Source organism: Elephas maximus, chromosome X (assembly GCF_024166365.1).
Source record: "Elephas maximus indicus isolate mEleMax1 chromosome X, mEleMax1 primary haplotype, whole genome shotgun sequence".
NCBI classification, from domain to species: domain Eukaryota; kingdom Metazoa; phylum Chordata; class Mammalia; order Proboscidea; family Elephantidae; genus Elephas; species Elephas maximus.
In genome coordinates this window covers 79,518,014-79,537,545 of record NC_064846.1, presented here as the reverse complement: position 1 = coordinate 79,537,545, position 19,532 = coordinate 79,518,014, and the positions used below count along the sequence as shown (strand labels likewise).

At 39.6% G+C, this 19,532-nt stretch overlaps 1 pseudogene; it reads right to left on the bottom strand.

Annotated features, from left to right (window-relative positions):
• Positions 1-294: 294 nt before the first annotated feature.
• LOC126068731 (cholinephosphotransferase 1-like) lies at positions 295-7,392 on the bottom strand (annotated as a pseudogene).
• Between the last annotated feature and the right edge of the window lie 12,140 nt (positions 7,393-19,532).

The following is a 19,532-nucleotide window of genomic DNA, read 5'->3' as shown; positions in this document are numbered from 1 at the left end:
GGAATCTGCAGGACTTAAGTCATATTCAAATGTAACCTTATTTGATAGTATACTTAACCTTATTGCTGTCGAGTCAATTCTGACTCATAGAGACCCTATAGGACGTAGTAGAACTGCCCCATAGTATTTCCAAGGAGCGACTGCTGGACTCGAACTGCCGACCTTTTGATTAGCAGCTGAGCTGTTAACCACAGTGCCACCAGGGCTCCTGATGTATACTAGCTTTCTGCAGAGGAGGATTTCCTTCACTCATAGGTTCCCTAACTGTTTCTGCTTTTCTCCTTGAGCTAGTAGTCAGTCAATATGCTTACGAACCTGTTCAGGTGCTTGATAAAAGTAAGACTTGAAGCTGTTGAAATGAAGGTGTCTTGAAATTTGCAGGCACAAAGCACTAAAGTATGTCATCATATCAAATGTAGCAATGACCATTGCTATTCACAGGACAACATATTCATCTACAAAATTCCTGAAGTGCTGGTCTAAAAAAAAAAAAACCTAGCCCAACAAACATTGTGTCTTGAAGACACAGTTCACTTCTGGTCATGTGATCCACCACCAATTTTTGTGCAACTTTAGGAAAGACACATCCAAACATTAGGGTATAAAGACAAGGATGTTTTTCAAACACATTAATTACAGACTTTTTATAGATCATTATTGCCAGTACGAATAATTAGTCCTATGTCGAGTCAAGGTGACAAGACACTAGTGCTTGCTATCATGGATCCACTCTTGCCAACGTCATCGTGGAGGATAACATGGAAATAATTTGAACAGGAAAATATTGTTCCACCCACTACTCCAAAAACTGAAAAGATCTTCCATTTTATTTCTAGAATGAGTATCATATAGTCCCCTATTTTTGCTGCTCCAAATGTGGACAACACAAAGATGATTATCAAAGCTACCTAAATTTCAGTTACATCCACTTTTCCAAACCTCAGCATGCCTGAAGCATAAGTCTGCCAATGAACACAATAAAACATGAACATTCCAATAAATGAGCAGAAAAACAACCAGTTAGGATGAGTTCCTAAGCAAACAGCAACTGAAACTCCAGCTGCCATAAATACTATGGAAAGAAAGTCAAAACCATGGTCAAAGAGTTTCCCTAAAGAGAACAAGACACCAGGCACTACTCACCGAAGCAGGGAGTGAAACAGTAAATCAAAAAACAGTATTAGGGCAACTGACTGGACTGTCCCACAAAGCCATGACCCTGAACCTTCAAACCAACAGAGCTAATCCCATGAAATGTTTGGATGCACATAAGCAGTATCAGCAATTTTAGGCTTTTTTTTTTTTTGGTTGCTGTAGTTGTTGTAAAATGACATATAACACCCTATTTGCCATTTCACTCATTTTCTAGTGTGCTACTTAATGATATCAGTTACACTCATCAAGTTGTGCAGTCATTAACCTTAATGGATGTCAATTTTCCCATTACCATGAACGTAAACTCGCTACTTCCCAGAGAATGATTCCCTCTCTCCCTCCCCACTCCTACCCCAAGTAACCACTGATAGCAGTTGGTCTCTATATATTTTTCTTGTCTTTTCACATAAGTGAGGTCTATTGTGATCAACTAATTTCACTCAGCATAATGTCTTTGAAGTCCATCTATGTTGTAGCATGTATCAGGACTTCATTTCTCTTTATGGGTTAGTACTCCATGGTATGTATGTACCACATTTTGTTTATCCATTCATCTGCTGATGGGCATTTGGGTTCTTTCCACTTTTTGCTATTGTGAACAGTGCTACAATGAACATAGGTGTGCATATATATGCTTGTGTCACTACAATTTAGGTCCCCAGGGTATGCACCTAGGAATGGAATTACTGGGTCCTATGTTTTTTTTTTTTATGGTAGTTGTATTTTTAATTTTTTGAGGAATTGCCATACTGTTTTACATAACGGTTGTACCGTTTTATATTCCCACCAGCAATGGATAAAGGTTCCAATCTCCCCACATTCTTGCCAAGATTTGTTATTTACTTTTTTATCACTGCCATTCTAGTATTTACCACTCGTCTGTCAGTTTTTTGTACTGTGGTGACTTGTGTGTGGCTGTGATTCTGGAAGCTATGCCACTGGTATTTCAAATACCAGCAGGGTTACCCATGGTGGACAGGGTTTCAGTGGAGCTTCCAGACTAAGACAGACTAGGAAGAAAGACCTTGTGATCTACTTCTAAAAAAATTGGTTAGTGAATACCTTATGAACAGCAGCAGAACATAGTCTGATATAGTGCAGGATGAAGAGCCCATCAGGATGAAAGACAAAATACGATTGAGGAAGAGCCACCTCCTAAAAGTAGAGACAACCTAAATGACATGGATGGAGTAAAGCTTTTGGGGCCTACATTTGCTGATGTGGCATGACTCAAATGAGAAAAAACAGATTTAAACATACATTAATAATCAGAATGTGGAATGTATGAAGCATAAATCTGGGAAAATTGGAAGTTGAAAAAATGAAATGGAACACTTGAAGATAGATATTCTAGGTATTAGTGGGCTGAAACACAATGATATCGGCCATTTAGAATTAGGCAATATGAGCCACTATTCAAGGAATGAAAAATTGAAGAAGAATGGCATCAAATTCATTGTCAAAAAGAACATTTCAAGATCTATCCTGAAGTACAATGCTGTCAATGACAGAATAATATCCATACACCTACAAGAAGACCAGTTAATACAGCTATTATTCAAATTTACACACCAACCACTAATGCTAAACATGAAGATTTTTACCAGCTTCTGCAGCCTGAAATTGATCAAACATGCAATCAAGATGTATTTGTAATTATTGATAATTGGAATGTGGAAGTTGGAATCACAAAGGATCAGTAGTTGGAAAATATGACCTTGGTGATAGAAATGAAGTGGGAGATCACGTGACAGAATTTTGCAAGACCAATGGCTTATTCATTGGAAATATCTTTTTTTAAACCACATAAACAGCTACCATACACGTGAACCTGACAGATGGAATATACATGATTCGAATCTACTACATCTGTGGAAAGAAACAATGGAAAAGCTCAATATCATTGGTAAGAACAAGGCCGGGGTCGAGTGGGGAACAGATCATCAATTGCTCATATGCAAGTCAAGTTGGAGCTGAAGAAAATTAAAACAAGTTCACAGGAGTCAAAGTACAACCTTGAGTACATCTCACGTGAATTTAGAGACCATCTCAAGAATAGATTTGACATACTCTTAAAAGCCTGTGAGCAGCCGTCTAGGACACTCCACTGGTCTCATCCCTTTGGGAGCAAGGAATAATGAAGAAAACTAAAGACACAAGGGAAAGATCAGTCCAAAGGACTAATGGACCACATCTACCACAGCCTCCACCAGACTGAGTCCAGTACACTAAATGGTGCCCGGCTACCACCACTGACTGCTCTGACAGGGATCACAATAGAGGGTTCCGGACAGAGCTGGAGAAAAATGTAGAAAAAAGTCTAACTTAAAAAGAAAGATCAGACTTGCTGGTCTGACAGATACTGGAGGAACCCTGAGAGTATGGACCCTGGACACCCTTTCAGCACAGTAATAAGGCCACTCCTGAGGTTCACCCTTCAGCCAAAGATCGAACAGACCCATAGAACAAAACAAGACTAAAGGGGTGCACCACCCCTGGGATGGGGACTGGCAAGTAGGAGGGAATAGAAAAGCTATTAATAGGGAACCCAGGGTTGTGAAGGGAGAGTGTTGACATGTCATGGGGCTGTTAACCAATGTCATACAACAATGTGTATACTAACTGTTTGGTGAGAAACTAGTTTGTTCTGTAAACCTTCATCTAAAGTTCAATTAAAAAAAAGAATAGATTTGACACACTGAACACTAATGACCAAAAACCAGACGAGTCGTGGGATGCCATCAGGATATCATACAGGAAGAAAGCAAAAGGTCATTAAAAATACAGAAAAGAAGACCAAAATGGATGTCAGAGGAGACTGAAACTTGCTGTTGAAGGTAGAGTAGCTAAAGTGAAAGGAAGAAATGAAGTAACAGAGCTGAACAGAAGATTTCAAAGCGCAGCTAGAGAAGACAAACCATTATAAGGAAATGTGCAAAGACATGGAGTTAGAAAACAAAAAGGGAAGAACACACTTGGCATTTCTCAAACTGAAAGAACTGAAGAAAAAATTCAAGCCTCAAATTGCAATATTGAAAGATTCCATATACAAAATATTGAAAAACACATGAAGGAAGCATGGAAAGAAGATGGAAGGAATACACAGTCACTGTACCAAAAAGAATTGCTGGACATTCCACCATTTCAGAAAGTAGCATATGATCAAGAACCGATGGTGCTGAAGGAAGAAGTTCAAGCTGCACTAAAGGCATTGGTGAAAAACAAGTCTCCAGGAATTGATGGAATATCAATTGAGATGTTTCAAGAAGTGGATGCAGTGCTGGAAGTGCTCACTTGTCTATGCCAAGAAATTAGGAACACAGCTACCTGGCTAACCAACTGGATAAGATCCATATTTGTGCCCATTCCAAAGAAAAGTGATTCCAAAAAATGCAGAAATTATCAAACAATATCATTAATATCACACGCGAGTGAAATAATTCAAAAATGGTTGCAGCAGTACATCAACAGGGAACCTCCAGAAATTCAAGCCAGATTCAGAAGAGGATATGATACGAGGGATACCATTGTTGATGTTAGATGGATCTGAGCTGGAAGCAGAGAATATCAGAAAGAAGTTTACCTGTTTATTGGCTATGCAAAGGAATTCAACTGTGTGGATCATAACAAATTATGGATAGTGCCTTAGTTATCTAGTGCTGCTATAACAGAAATACAAGTGGATGGCTTTAACAAAGAGAAATTTATTCTCTCACAGTCTTGTAGGCTAAAAGTCCTAATTCAGGGCACCACCTCCAGGGGAAGGCTTTGTCTCTCAGCTCTAGAGGAAGGTTCTTGTCATCAATCCTCCCCTGGTCAAGGAGCTTCTCAGTGCTGTGACTCAATGAGGGTGGGTCCTGTCTGGTGCCACTCCTCAAATCAATTGAGAGACACCAGGCATTTGAAAAAGAGAAAGTAGACTTTATTGTAAGCCGGTCAAGCAAGGAGCTCAGAGACTAAGTCTCAAAATTAAGCTCTCCGAGGTTTGTGACTCCAGGGTAATTACAAATCTTGGGATAGGGAAGTTATGTATAAGTGGTGAAGCTTTTGAGAATAGGTGGGCAATTCCAGGAACTAATTAACTTGTGTGTGGGTGAAGTGGGGGGGGTGGTGTAGCATGGTAGTTAGGGGATTTTTTTTCAGAATAGGAAGCATGATGTTCATCTAAGGACAGCTTTGCGGCTTATTGTGCACCTCTGAATGGAGGGGGAACAGTGAAGTAGCCTTGGGCTGCTACACAAGATGTCTCTTCAGGGACTCACAGACTCCGGGTGTGATTGAAGGAGCGGAAACAGTTTAACTCTTTTGGTTGCATTCCCTCCTCTGGTTTTCAAGGTCTTGAAGAAAAATTTTTGTGTAAGTGGTGACCTGGAGCACTGGAACTTTTGAGCTTGCCGACTGGTGGAAGCATGTGCGTTGTAGGATCTGAGGTTTTTTAAGAGGAACGCGGTCGGGTATCTGAAGTATCATGATGTTTACAGCTGCTAGGTGATTTTGAGTGAACCTGGTAAGACAGTTTAAGAGGCAGGCCAAAAACAAACAGACTAGTAATAGAATTATTAGTGGAGTAACAAGGGGCCAGAGCCAGTGGAAACTGGGAAACAGAGAAGTTATCCGTGACATCAAATCAGATGGAGCTTGTAGCTGTTGTAAAAAGAGAGGGAAGAGCAGAATGACTGCCAAGATAGTAAAGGCAATGCAAACATTAAGAACACAATTATGGTAGCGAGTTTCTGGGTTAGGCATTAGCTTCGTTTTTTTAACAGATATTTTAAGTCCTGCACAGGCTCGCAGGTCTAGTTGTTTTGTTGAGGTTGTTCTTGTTGCAGAGGATTTTTTTTGGGGGGGGGGGGCGGGTGCAGCACAGGTTCGAGGCGAGTATGATGCACTAAAGCTTTGATGTTTTTGACTTTAGCTGCCGAGTGGGGGGTTAAAATAACAGTGTAGGTCCAGTCCACTGGGGTTCAAGGGGCTCTGCTCTCTAGGTTTTTGGTAGAACTTGGTCACCAGGCTGAAATGGGTGAAACGAGGCATGGACAGGATATCTCAGACAGCTAAGAGCATACTGTGAATAGAAGATAGGAAACCAGACAAAGACAACAAATATTTCTGGAAAGCGAGCTCTTCGGTGACAGAAACCTGAGTATTGGTGAAAGATAAGTTATTTTTAAGAAATGGTTTTTCATACATAATTTTGAAAGAGCTCAGTTTGAGCCTGCTTCCAGGGGCAACTGGTGTCCAGAAGAGGGCTCAGGGCAAGGCTTGAGGCCAGGTTATCTTTGTTTTTTGACAGATATTAGCAATTTGGTTTTTCAGTGTGTGGTTCTTCTTTTCAACTTTTTTGATTCACTGTGGTCTCCAGGCGGAATGTAAATTTTAGTTTATTTCTAAAAGTTTAGAGACTTCTTGTGTAATTTGTAAAGTGAAGTGAGATCTGTTGTCGCTTTTGATTGTTGCAGGCTAAACCTGGAAATGATTTTATTAAGGAGCTGTTTTGTAACTTTGATGCTTTCACTCAACCAGAGAAGATGTTGACAAACACTAGCATAAATTTATAATTGCCAGAGGCTCTTGACATGCCGGTAAAGTTGACCTGCAGTCTTCTCTTGAACTGTCTTTAATATTGGATTCTAGTGGTAGGGGGCCTGGTTGTTTTGCACACACATTTGGCAGGAACAGGTTATCTGCTAGATGGCTCAATGAAGGTTTTCTCTAATAAGGTGTTTACAGACTAGGTTGCAGTGGGCTTTCTGCCCGTCATGGGTAGAACAATATGCTTCATGGAGAAGGAAAGGCCTGGTTTTTTCTAAATGACCCCGTGAGCATACAGGACTGAGAAGGCATACCTGGAATCCATGGAAACATTGGCTGTTTTACTGGCAGTTACTTAGAGGGCTTCCGTGAGAGCCATTAACTCTGTTCTTTGTGCCGAGGTTTTAGGCAGAAGAGGACAGGCTTCAAGGAGACATCGGTTTAGGTTACCACCGTATAGCCTACTTTTTGAGTTTTATTTTTTATGAAGCTGCTTCTGTCTGCGGAGATGGTTAAGTCTGGACTTGAAATGGGCTGGCCGCACAACTCTAGTTGACTGGAATAGACTTCTTTAATAGTTTGGAGGCAGTCATGGACCAGTTCACTTACAGGGCTTGTTGGTAACCAGCTGGCTGGGTCCAGGGTAGAAATTATTTCGAGCTTGAGCTCTGGGGTGTTTAGGAGCCGGGCTTGGTAGCCAGCCATTCGGCCTGCTGTGAGCCCCTGCCTTTCTACTCCTGTATGGTGAGAACTGCCTGAGGCACAAACACAGTCACCGGCTGACCTAAGATAAACTTTTTAGCTTCAGCTAAAAGGAGGTAAGTTGCTGTTACTGCCCTAAGAGAGGCTGGCCATCCCTGAGGGACAGGATCCAGGAGTTTAGAAAAATGTTACTGGTCTTTTTTAAGGACCCAGTTGTTAAGACCCCAGGGGCTAGCTTTTCCTTGATTTTCAAGAAGATTTATTGACTTTTGGCTGTCCATCTGAAGGGGTCAGAGTTCTTTTCTTGAGTGGTTCGTAGAGAGGCTTTGTTATTAATTTAAAGTTTGGGATCCAGATCCTGCAAAAATCAGCCATACCTAGAAAGCTTCGAAGTTGCCTCTGGGTGTTCGGGGTAGAGATCTGGAGTATTGCTTGTTTGTGCTCTGGCAGCAGGGCCCGCTGACCTTGAGAAATCTGGAAACTTAGGTAAGTTACTTTTTTGTCATGAGATCTGAGCCTTGGCAGTGGATAGTGGATAACTGGCCTGGGCTAGAAAGTTCATAGTTAGAATAGTGTTTTTATCTGAGTTTTCTTTGGTAGGATAGGCAACAAGGTCATTTATGTGTTAAAGAAGAAGACCCTGAATCCTCTGCAGACCCCGGAGATCTTTTGCCAGGGCTGTTCCAAACAGGATGGGGCTATTTTTGAACTCCTGAGGGAGAACAGTCCAAAATATTTTTGTTTTTTTCTTGAATAGGGTTCTTCCCATTCAAAGGCAAATATTCTGGAGATTCAGGGGCTAAAGGAATGTAGAAGAAGGCATTCTTCAGGTCTAGGACAGTAAATCAGGTATAGTTCAGAGACAAAGAAGTTAGGACAGTATAAGCATTTGGAACCACAGGATGCAGGTCTTCAGTTACCTGATTGATTGTGCTTAAGTCTTGCACATACTGATATTTTCCTGTTTTTGGCTTCTTTACTGGGAGCACTGGAGTGTTTAAAGTTGATTTACACTGGCAAATGAGCCCTGCTTGTAGAAGTCTTTTAATTCGGGGCTGTAGACTGTGTCTAGCTTCTAATCTTAAAGGGTACTGTTTAAGATGAGGGGCTGTGGCTCCAGGTTTAAGCCCGAGACTGGATTTTCATTTGGAGCTTGGCTTAGCTCTCCTTTAGCCCAAGCTAGTAGGCTGACAGCATTTATAATTTCTTCCAGTATTTTGGGGGAAGAATCCACAGGGCCATGGGATAAAGCTAACGGGTAGGCCTGGAGGTTCCATCCATTCTTAGGCAGGACCTGTAGGCTCAGTTTTCTTTCTGAAAAGATGATCTGAGCATTTAGTTTTGATAATAGGTCTCATCCGCGCAATGGGATCCATATGCTTTAGGTCCCCTCAGTAAGGAGAGAGATGGCTTTTTTCATTGAACAAATCAGATGCAGAGAATGGAGTGTGTACACAGACTAATCCCGGAGTTCCATTTTCCTCCTGCCCAACAGAAACTTGTCTTAGTGGATAATGCCTTGTTGCCTGTTGCCCTGTTCTGGGTAGGGAAATCTCCTGTCTGAAAGTTACACCACTTCACATGTACAGCGGGGAAACCATTTCTGAGGTTGGTTTAGCCAGCTTAGATGGTTCCGGCAGATACCGGGGTGGGGCTGATGTTGGAGGAAAAGGGGAAAAACCATCTTCCCCTGGGGATTCAAAGACCTTTTGTCTCTTTATCTCAGTTTGAACCATAATTTTACATTGTTTTTGAATTTTTTGTTGTTATTCAAGGACATAAAGGGATCAGCATGTATTTTTTCTTATTTTATTTACCTTTTTGAATGCAAAACAAATCTAACAGGAGAATAGTATTAAAATTTAGGGAACTATTTTGAGGCCAATGTTCTCTATCATCTAATTGATATTGTGATCATGCAACGTTGCAGAAAATTTTTGTCCTATGTGTTTTTCATAGGATTATGACTTAAAAAAATCCCAATTAGCTAGGATGTATCTTAGGGGGCTGCACTTTGGTGTATTTTCTGTTTTTTTTTTTTAATACCTGAGCCTAGGCTAAAACCAGAAACCAGAAAAACCAGAGTTCTAGAACCACAATGACCAAAGCGCAACAGAGGTTTCTTATGACCAGAGCAGTACAACCCCCAGCTACCCAGATTCTGACAGAATCAGCAATTCTCTTGGGCTCACACTGGCATAACCCTTAACCTCTCAGGCTCCGACAGAAATGGCAGTTCTCTTGGGTTCACACTGTTGTAACCACAGATTCTGATGGAAATGGTAGTTCTCTTAGGCTCCCACTGGCATAACCTTCAACCATCAAGATTTCAATGGAAACAGCAATTCTCTTGGGCTCGCCCCTGGCTCCCAAGTCATTCACTCCCTCAGAAACCCTTAGGTACTTGTGACACCATTTGCACAGTACTCATCACGTCAGGATCCTTACCCAGAGTCTGTTTCTCAGTCTTAAAAAGGTGGGTTGCCATGGGTTTGGGTGCAGCTCTGGCCTTGAAGGTCGATTCCACCGTCACCTCCTGGAGAATTTAGCTAGTGGGCACTGAGGGGAGGTTGTTGTACCTAGTGCCTAGAGGTGCTCCCAGGAGCTGGGTGGCTGAAGTTAGAAGCAGAATAAAGGTCTCACCTGGGTCACCAGAATTTGACGAGGGTGAGTCCTGCCTGATGCAACCTCTCGAGTCAATTGAGAGACACCAGGCCTTTGAGAAAGAGAAATTAGGCTTTACTGCAAGCCAGTCAAGCAAGAAGCTAGAGACTAAGTCTCATATCAAGCTCCAGTAGGTTGGGGATTCCAGGGTAATTATAAGGCTCAGGATAGGGAAGTTATGCATAATTCATGAAGCTTCTGGGAATAGGTTGTCAATTCCAGGAACTAATTAACATGTGTGGGGGTGCAGTGGAGGGTGCAGCATGGTAGCTAGTGAGTGTGTTTTTTTGGAATATGATGCACGAAGTTCATCTAAGAACAGTTTTGAAGCTTATTGCGCATGTCCAAATGGAAGGGGAGCAGTGAAGTGGCCTCGGGTGGCTACACAGGATGCCTTATCAGGAACTCACAGACCCAGGGTGTGATTGAAAGAGGGAAACAGTTTAAACTTGTTGGCTACAGTACAGGGACTCTGGGTCCAAAGAATATGCTATGCTCCCGGTGATTCTTTCTTGGTGGTATGAGGTCCCCATGTCTCTCTGCTCCTTTCTCTTTTTTATATCTCAAAAGAGATCGACTTAAGACACAACGTAATCTTGTAGATTGAGTCCTACCTCACTAACATAATTGCCTCTAATCCTGTTTCATTAACATCATAGAGGTAGGATTTACAACACATAGGAAAATCACATCAGATGACAAAATGGTGGACAATCACGCAATACTGGGAATCATGGCCTAGCCAGGTTGACAAATATTTTGGGGGAACACAATTCAATCCATGACAGACAGTATTGTGAAGAATTAGAATTCCAGAGCACTTAGTTGTCCTCATGCTGAACCTATACATAGACAAAAAGGCAGTCCTTGGAACAGAACAAGAGTATACTGTGTGATTTAAAATTAGGAAAGTTGTGCACCAGGGTTGTATCCTTTCACCATACTTATTCAATCTATGGGCTGAACAAATAATACAGGGAGCTGGACTACGTGAAGAAGAATGGGGCATCAGCATTGGAGAAAGACTCATTCACAGCCTGTGATAAGCATATGACACAATCTTGTTTTACTGAAAACAAAAGACCTCAGCCTTCAATATGGATTGCACCTCAACATAAAGAAAACAAAAATCCTCACAACTAGACCAGTAAGTAATATCATGATTAATGGAAAAAACATTGAAGTTGTCAGTATTTCATTTTTCTTGGATACACAATCAATGCTCATGGAAGCAGCATTCAAGAAATCAAACTATGTATTGCATTGGGCAAATCTGCTGCAAAAGTCCTCTTTAAAATGTTGAAAAGCAAAGACGTCACTTCGAGGAGTAAGGTGCACTTGACCCAAGGCATGGTATTTTCAATTGTTCCATATGCATGTGAAAGCTGGACAATGAATAAGGAAGACCGAATAAGAATTGATGCCTTTGATTCATGGTGTTGGTGAAGAATATTGAATATACCATGGACTGCCTAAAGAATGAACAAATCTGTCTTGGAAGAAGTACAGCCACCATGCGTCTTAGAAGCAAGGACAGCAAGACTTTGTCTCATGTACTTTGGATATGTTATCCAAGGGACCAGACCCTGGAGAAGAACATCATGCTTGGTAAAGTAGAGGGTCAGCAAAAAACAGGAAGACCTCAATGAGATGAACTGACACAGTGGCTACAACTTTGGGCTCAAACATATCAACAATTGTGAGGATGTGGTGCAGGCCTGGCAGTGTTTTGTTCTGTTGTGCGTAGGGTCGCTTTGAGTTGGAACCAACTTAATGGCACCTAACAACAACAACATTGTAGTAGGGGTGAGGTGGTACCTCATAGTTTTGATTTTCATCTCTCAGCCTTGGTAGCGAAAACGATTAAGCTCTGGGCTGTTAACTGAAAAGTCGGTGGTTCAAACCCAGCCAGCATTTCCTTGGGAGAAAGATCTGACGATCTGCTTACATAAAGATTACAGCCAAGAAAACCATATGGGGCAGTTCTACTCCATCCCATGGGGTCACTGTTAGTGGAAATAAACTGAACAGTGCCTAACAACAACCATAATGGGTAATGACGATGAGCATCTTTTCATGTGTTTGTTAGCCTCTTGAATATCTTCTTTGGTGAAGCGTCTGCTCATATCCTTGGCCAATTATTTGATTGGTTTATTGTCTATTTGTTAAGTTGTAGAAGTTCTATGTATATTTTGAATACCAAAAACCAAGCCAAACCCTTTACCATCAAGTCGATTTTGACTCATAGCAACCCTATAGGACAGAGTAGAACTGCCCCGTTGGGTTTCTCAGAAATGGCTGGTGAATTCAAATGGCCGACCTTTTGGTTAGCAGCTGTAGCACTTAACCACTGTGGCACCAGGACTCTGTATATTTTGTATACTAGACTGTTATTTAAAGTACAGAAGTGCTTCAGTCCCTGGAGAAGGACATCATGATTGGTAAAGTAGAGGATCAGCAAAAAAGAGGAAGACCCTCAGTGAGATGGATTGACACAGTGGCTGCAAGAATGGCTTCAAACATAATAACGATTGTGAGGATGGTGCAGGACCAGATAACGTTTCGTTCTGTTGTACATAGGGTCTCTATGAGTCAGAACTGACTCAATGGCACCTAATGACAGCAGACCCTTATCGGATATATGGTGCCCAAAGATTTTTCCCAGGATATAGGGTTTTTTTTTTTATAAACTCCTTTGATCAACATAAGCATTTAATTTTTATGAGGTCCCAATTATCTATTTTGTCCTCTGCTGCTAATGCATTTGATGTTGTATTTGATAGTCTACTATTTAAAAAAAATTAGGTCCAATAGCTTCACCCCTATATTTTCTTGCAAGAACTTTAGGGTTCTGGGTTTAACATTTAGGTCCTTGACTCATTTTAGTTTTTGTGTATGGTGTGAGATGTAGATCTTGTTTCATTTTTCTGCATGTGGAAACCCAGTTCCCCCAGCAACATTTATTGAAGAGACTGTTTCATCCCCATTTATGGACTTAGCACCCTTGTCGAAAATCAGCTGACCATAAATGTATGGATTTATTTCTGGGCTCTCAATTCTATTCCATTGATCTATGTGTCTATCATTAAACCAATACTAGGCTGTTTTGCAAGACCAACAACTTCTTCATTGCAAATACTTTTTTCAACAACATGAAAGGTGACTATACATGTGGACCTCACCAGATGGAACACACAGGAATCAAATTGGCTACATCTGTGGAAAGAGACCATGGAAAAGATCAATATCATCAGTCAGAACAAGGCTAGGGGTCGACTGTAGAACAGATCATCAATTGCTCATATGCAAGTTCAAGTTGAAGCTGAAGAAAATTAGAACAAGTCCACAAGAACCAAAGTATGACTTGAGTATATCGCACCTGAATTTAGAGACCATGTAAAGAAAAGATTTGATGCACTGAACACTAATGACCAAAGACTGGATGAGTTGTGGAATGACATCAAGGACATCATACATGAAGAAAGCAAAAGGTCATTTAAAAGACCAGAAAGAAATAAAAGGCTAAAATGCATGTCAGAAGAGACTCTGGAACTTGCTCTTGAAAGTTAAGTAGCTAAAGTGAATGGAAGAAATGATGAAGTAAAAGAGCTGACCAGAAAATTTTAAAGGGTGGCTCAAGGAGACAAAATAAGTATTATAATGACACGTGCAAAGACCTGGAGTTAGAAAACCAAAAGGGAAGAACACGGTCAATATTTCTCAAGCTGAAAAAACTGAAGAAAAAATTCAAGCCTTGAGTTGCAATAGTGAAGGATTCTATGGGCAAAATAATGAACTACACAGGAAGCATCAAAAGAAGATGGAAAGAATACACAGAGTCACTGTACCAAAAAGAATTGGTCAATAATCAGTCATTTTAGGAGGTAGCATATGATCAAAAACCAATGGTACTGAAGGAAGAAGTTCAAGCTACAGTGAAGGCATTGGCTAAAACAAGGCTCCAGGAATTGATGGAATACAAATTGAGATGTTTCAACAAATGGAAGAGATCCATATTTATGCCTATTCTGAAGAAAGACAATCCAAACAAATGCAGAAATTATATAACCATATCGTTAATGTCACACGCAAGTTAAATTTTGCTGACGATCATTCAAAAGCAGTTGCAGCAGTACATCCACAGGGAACTGCCAGAAATTCAAGCTGGATTGCAAAGAGGATGTGGAACCAGGGATATCATTGCTGACGTCAGATGGATCTTGGCTGAAAGCAGAGAGTGCCAGAAAGTTGTTTACCTGTGTTTTATTCACTATGCAAAGGCATTCGACTGTGTGGATCATAACAAATTATGGATAACATTTTGAAGAATAGGAATTCCAGAACACTTATATTGCGCTCATAAGGAACCTGTACATGGATCAAGAGGCAGTCATTCAAACAGAACAAGGTGATACCACATAATTTAAAGTCAGGAAAGGTATGCGTCAGGGTTGCCTCCTTTTACCATACTTATTCAATGTGTACACTGAGAAAATAATCTGAGAAGGTGGACTATAAGACGAAGGACAAGGCAGCAGGATTGGAGGAAGACTCATTAACAACCTGCATTAAGCAGGTGTCAAAACCTTGCTTGCTGAAAGTGAAGAGGACTTGAAGCACTTACTCATGAAGATAAAGACCACAGCCTTCAGTATGGATTACACCTCAACATAAAGAAAACAAAAATCCTCAAAACTGGACAAATAAGCAATATCATGACAAACAGAGAAAAGATTGAAGTTGTCAGGGATTTCATTTTACTTGGATTCACAATCGACATTCATGGAAGCAGCAGTCAAGAAATCAAGACATTGCATTGGGCAAATCTGCTGCAAAAAGACCTCTTTGAAGTGTTAAAAAGCAAAGATGTCACTCTAAGTACTAAGGTGTGCCTGATCCAATCCATGGTATTTGCAATCTCCTCATAGGCATGCAAAAGCTAGGCATTGAATAAGGAAGACCAAAGACGAACTGATGCCTTTGAATTATGGTGTTGGCGAAGAATATTGACTATACTATGGACTGCCAGCAGAACAAACATCTGTCTTGGAAGAAGTACAACAGAATGCTCCTTAGAAGCGAGGATGGCAAGACTTCATCTCACATACTTTGGACATGTTATCTGAGGGATCAGTCCCTGCCTGCAGAAGAGCATGATGCTTGGTAAAGTAGAGGGTCTGTGAAGAAGAGGAAGACCCTCAATGAGATGGATTGATGCAGTGGCTGCAACAGTGGGCTCAAGCATAACAATGATCATGGGGATGGTGCAGGACTGGGCAGTATTTCGTTCTTCTATACATAATGTCTCTATGAGTCGGAGCTCATTCTTCAGTACCTAACAACAGTAACAATAGGCTGTTTGAATTACTGTGGCTGTTTGTGGGTGTATAGTATATTTCAAAATCTGGAAGTGTAAGGCCTCCTACTTTGTTCTTGTCTTTAAAATTTCTTTGGCTTTTTGGGACCTCTTGCCTTGCCATATAAAGTTGAGGATTAGTTGTTCCATTTCTGTAAAAAATGGTGTTGGAATTTTTATTGATATTTTGTTAAATCTATAGATCACTTTGGGTAGTATAGACATTTTGACAATATTAAATATTCCAATCCCTGAGTGAGGAATGTCTTTACCTTTATTTAAAAAAAAAAATTTATTTAGGTCTGTTTTATTTAGCCTTTTGCAGCAGTGTTTTGCAGGTTTCATTGTTTAAGTCTTTTACATTTCTGGTTAGGTTTATTCCTAGGTATTTTATTCTTTCAGGTGCTATTGTAAAATGGAAATGTTTTCTTGATTTCCTTGTCATATTTCTCCTTGTTGGTGTATATAAACCCACCTCATTTTTGTGTCTTGATCTTGTACCCTTCGACTTTACTGAATTCTTCTATTAGTTCTAGAAGCTTTCTTGTTGATTCTTTGAGTTTTTCTATATATAGGATTATGTCATCTGCAAATAGAGATAGTTTTAGTTCATCTTTTCCAATTTGGATACCTTTTGTTTCTTTTTCTTGTCTTATGTCTCTGGCTAGGGCTTCCAGGATGATAATGACTAGAACGGGTGATAGTGGTAGTCCTTGTCTCATTCCTGTTCTCAAGGGGAAGGCTCTCAGTCTTTCTCCGCTGAGTATAATCTTGGCTATTGGAGATGCCCTTAATCATGTTGGGGAACCTCCCTTCTATTCCTTCCTTGTTGAGATTTTTTTTTGTAATCAGGAAAGAGTGTTGGATTTTATCAAATGCCTTTTCTGTGTCTATTGGGATGATCATGTGCTTTTTGGTGTATCATTCTCTTAATATATTATTGAATTCTGTTCACTAGTATTTTGTGAGAACCTTTCCATCTATACTCATGAAGGCTGTAGGTTTCTTTTCTTGTGTCTTTGCCTGGCTTTGATATTGGGGTAATGCTGGCTTCATAAAATGAGTTAGGAGGCATTCTTTCCTCTTCTATGTTTTGGAATATTTTGAGCAAGGTTGGTGTCAATCCTTCCCTGAATGGTTGGAAAAATTCCGCAGTGAATCTGTCCTGTCCAAGGTTTTTTTTGTTGAGACGTTTTGATTACTGATTCAGTTTCCTCTCTTGTTAAGAGTCTGTTGAGATTTTCTACCTCTTTTTGTGTTAGTTTAGGTAGACTATGTATTTCTAGGAATTTGTCCATTTCATTTATGTTTTCAAATTACTCAGAGCATAAGTTCTCATAATATTTTGCTATGATTCTTTTTATTTCTGTTGAGTCTATTGTAATGTATTCAATTTATTTATTTGTTTTTGTTATTTGTTTCCTCTCAACAAATAATTGCAATGCTGGAAGCACTCACTAACCTATGCCAAAAAATTTAGAAGACAGGTATCTGAACAGCCGACTGAAAGAAATCCATATTTGTTCCCATTCCAAAGAAAGGTGATTCAATGAAATGGGGGAAATTATTGAACAATATTATTATCATGTGCAAGCAAATTTTGCTGAAGATAATTTGAGGATGGCTGCAGCCGTACATTGACAGGGAACTGCCAGAAATTCAAGCCATATTCAGAAGAGGACGGGGAATGGAGGATATCGTTGCTAATGTCAGATGGATCTTGGCTGAAAGCAAATACCAGAAATATGTCTATGTGTGTTCTATTGACTATGCAAAGGCATTCAACTGTGCGGATCATAACAGACTATGGATAGCATTGTGAAGAATGAGAATCAAGAACACTTAATTGTGCTCATGTGGGACCTGTAGTTAGATCAAGAGACAGAACAAGGAGATACTGCATAGTTTAAAATCAGAAAAGGTGTGCGGTAGGGTTGTATCCTTTCACTATATTTATTCAATCTGTATGCTGAGCAAATAATCTGAGCAGCTGGACTATATGAAGAAGAAAGGGGCATCAGGATTGGAGGAAGACTCATTAACAACCTGTATCATGCAGATCACACAACCTTGCTTGCTGAAAGTAAAGATGTCTTGAAGCACTTACTGATGAAGATCAAATATTACAGCCCTCAGTATGGATTAGACTTCAATATAAAGAAAACAAAAACCCTTACAAATGAACCAATAAGAAACATCATAATAAACCAAGAAAATATTGAAGTTGTCAAGGATTTTGTTTTACTTGGATCCGCAAACACCACCCATGGAAGCAGCAGTCAAGAAATCAAACGACTTATTGCACTGGGAAAATCTGCTGCAAAAAGACCTCTTCAAAATATTAAAAAGCAAAGGTGTCACTTGGATGACTAAGGTGTGCCTGACCCAAACCATGGTATTTTCAATCACCTCATAAGCATGCAAAAGTTGAACAATGGAAAAAGAACGCTAAAGAAGAATTGACACATTTGAATTGTGGTGTTGGAAAAGGCAATTGAATATACCATGGACTGCCAGGAGAACAAACAAACCTGGAAGTATAACCAAAGTGCTCCTTTGAAGTGAGGATGGTCCACTTACTTCAAACATGTTATCATGAGAGACCAGTCCCTGGAGAAGGACACCATGCTTGGTAAAGTAAAGGGTCAGTGAAAAAGAGGAAGACCCTTAACGAGATTGACTGATACAGTGGCTGCAACAATGGGATCAAACATACCTACTATTGTGAGGATGGCACAGGACCGAGCAGTGTTTTGTTCTGTTACACATAAGGTAACTATGAGTTGGAGCCAACTCAATGGCACCTAACAACAACACTTTTTTTCTTTGTTAGTCTGGCTAATGTTTGTCGTTTTTATTGATTTTGTCAGAAAATCAACTTTCCGTTTACTTGTTTTTCTCTATTGCTTTTCTATTTCATTTATTTATGCTTTGATCTTTGTTATTTCATTTCTTCTTGTAGGTCTGGACTTAATTTGTTCTTCTTTTTCTAGTTCCTCAAGTTGTAGATTAAATCTGTTGATTTGAGATCTTTTTGATGTAGGCATTTGTTGCTATAAATTTCCCTCTGATGACTGCCTTCACTGTATCACATTGGTTTGGGTTTGTTGTGTTTTAATTTTTGTTTAACTCCTAGAATTTTTTTTTTTAATTTCACTCTTGATTTCTTCCTTGAGTCATTGATTGTTTAATATTTTGTTATTTAGTTTCCATTTGTTTATGTTTGCTATTTTTCCTTGTATTATTAATTTCTAGTATTATTCCTTTGTATTTGAAGAAGATACTTTCCATCATTTCAATCTCTTCATAACATGTTTTGTGACCTAACATATGGTTTATCCTGGATAATGTTCCATGTGCGCTAGAGAAAAACGTGTGTTGTTGTGATGTTGGATGGAGAGTTCTATGTATGTCTATGAAATCTCATTTTTTTTTTTTTAATGGTATTGTTCAGGTCCTCTATTTTCTTACTGATCTTCTTTCTGGAAATTCTGTTTATTATTGACAATGGTGTGTTGAGGTCTCCTACTATTATTGTAGAATTGTCTATTGCTCCTTTCAGTTCTGTCGGTTTTAGCTTTATAAATTTTGATACATTGATGTTGGGTGCATATATATTTATCATTGTTATATTTTCTTGGTGGATTGTCCCTTTTACCAATATATAATGTCCTTCTTCATCTCTTATAATACATTTTTACCTAAAGTCTATTTTTAATGATAGCAGTATGGTCACCTCTGATCTTTTTTGGTTACTAGCATAGAATATGCTTTTCCATCCTTTCGCTTTCAGTCTATTTGTGTTCTTGGGCCTAAGATGTGTCTCTTGTAGCCAACATGTGAATTGGATCATATTTTCTTGCCACTCTGCCACTTTCTGCCTTTTACATGGACTGTTTAATCTGTTTACATTTAACGTAATTATTAATAAAGAAGGATTTACTTCTGACATTTCGTTAACTGTTTTTGTGTCTTACCGTCCTTTGTTCTACCTTTCTTAGAAGTTTGTCATTACTTGTGATAAGTTGCTTTCTTGTGCTGAGTCTATTTGGTTTCTTCCTTCTTACCTTTCACGTATATTTTTAAAGTATTTTCTAAGTGGTTACAATAAAAATTCCATTTG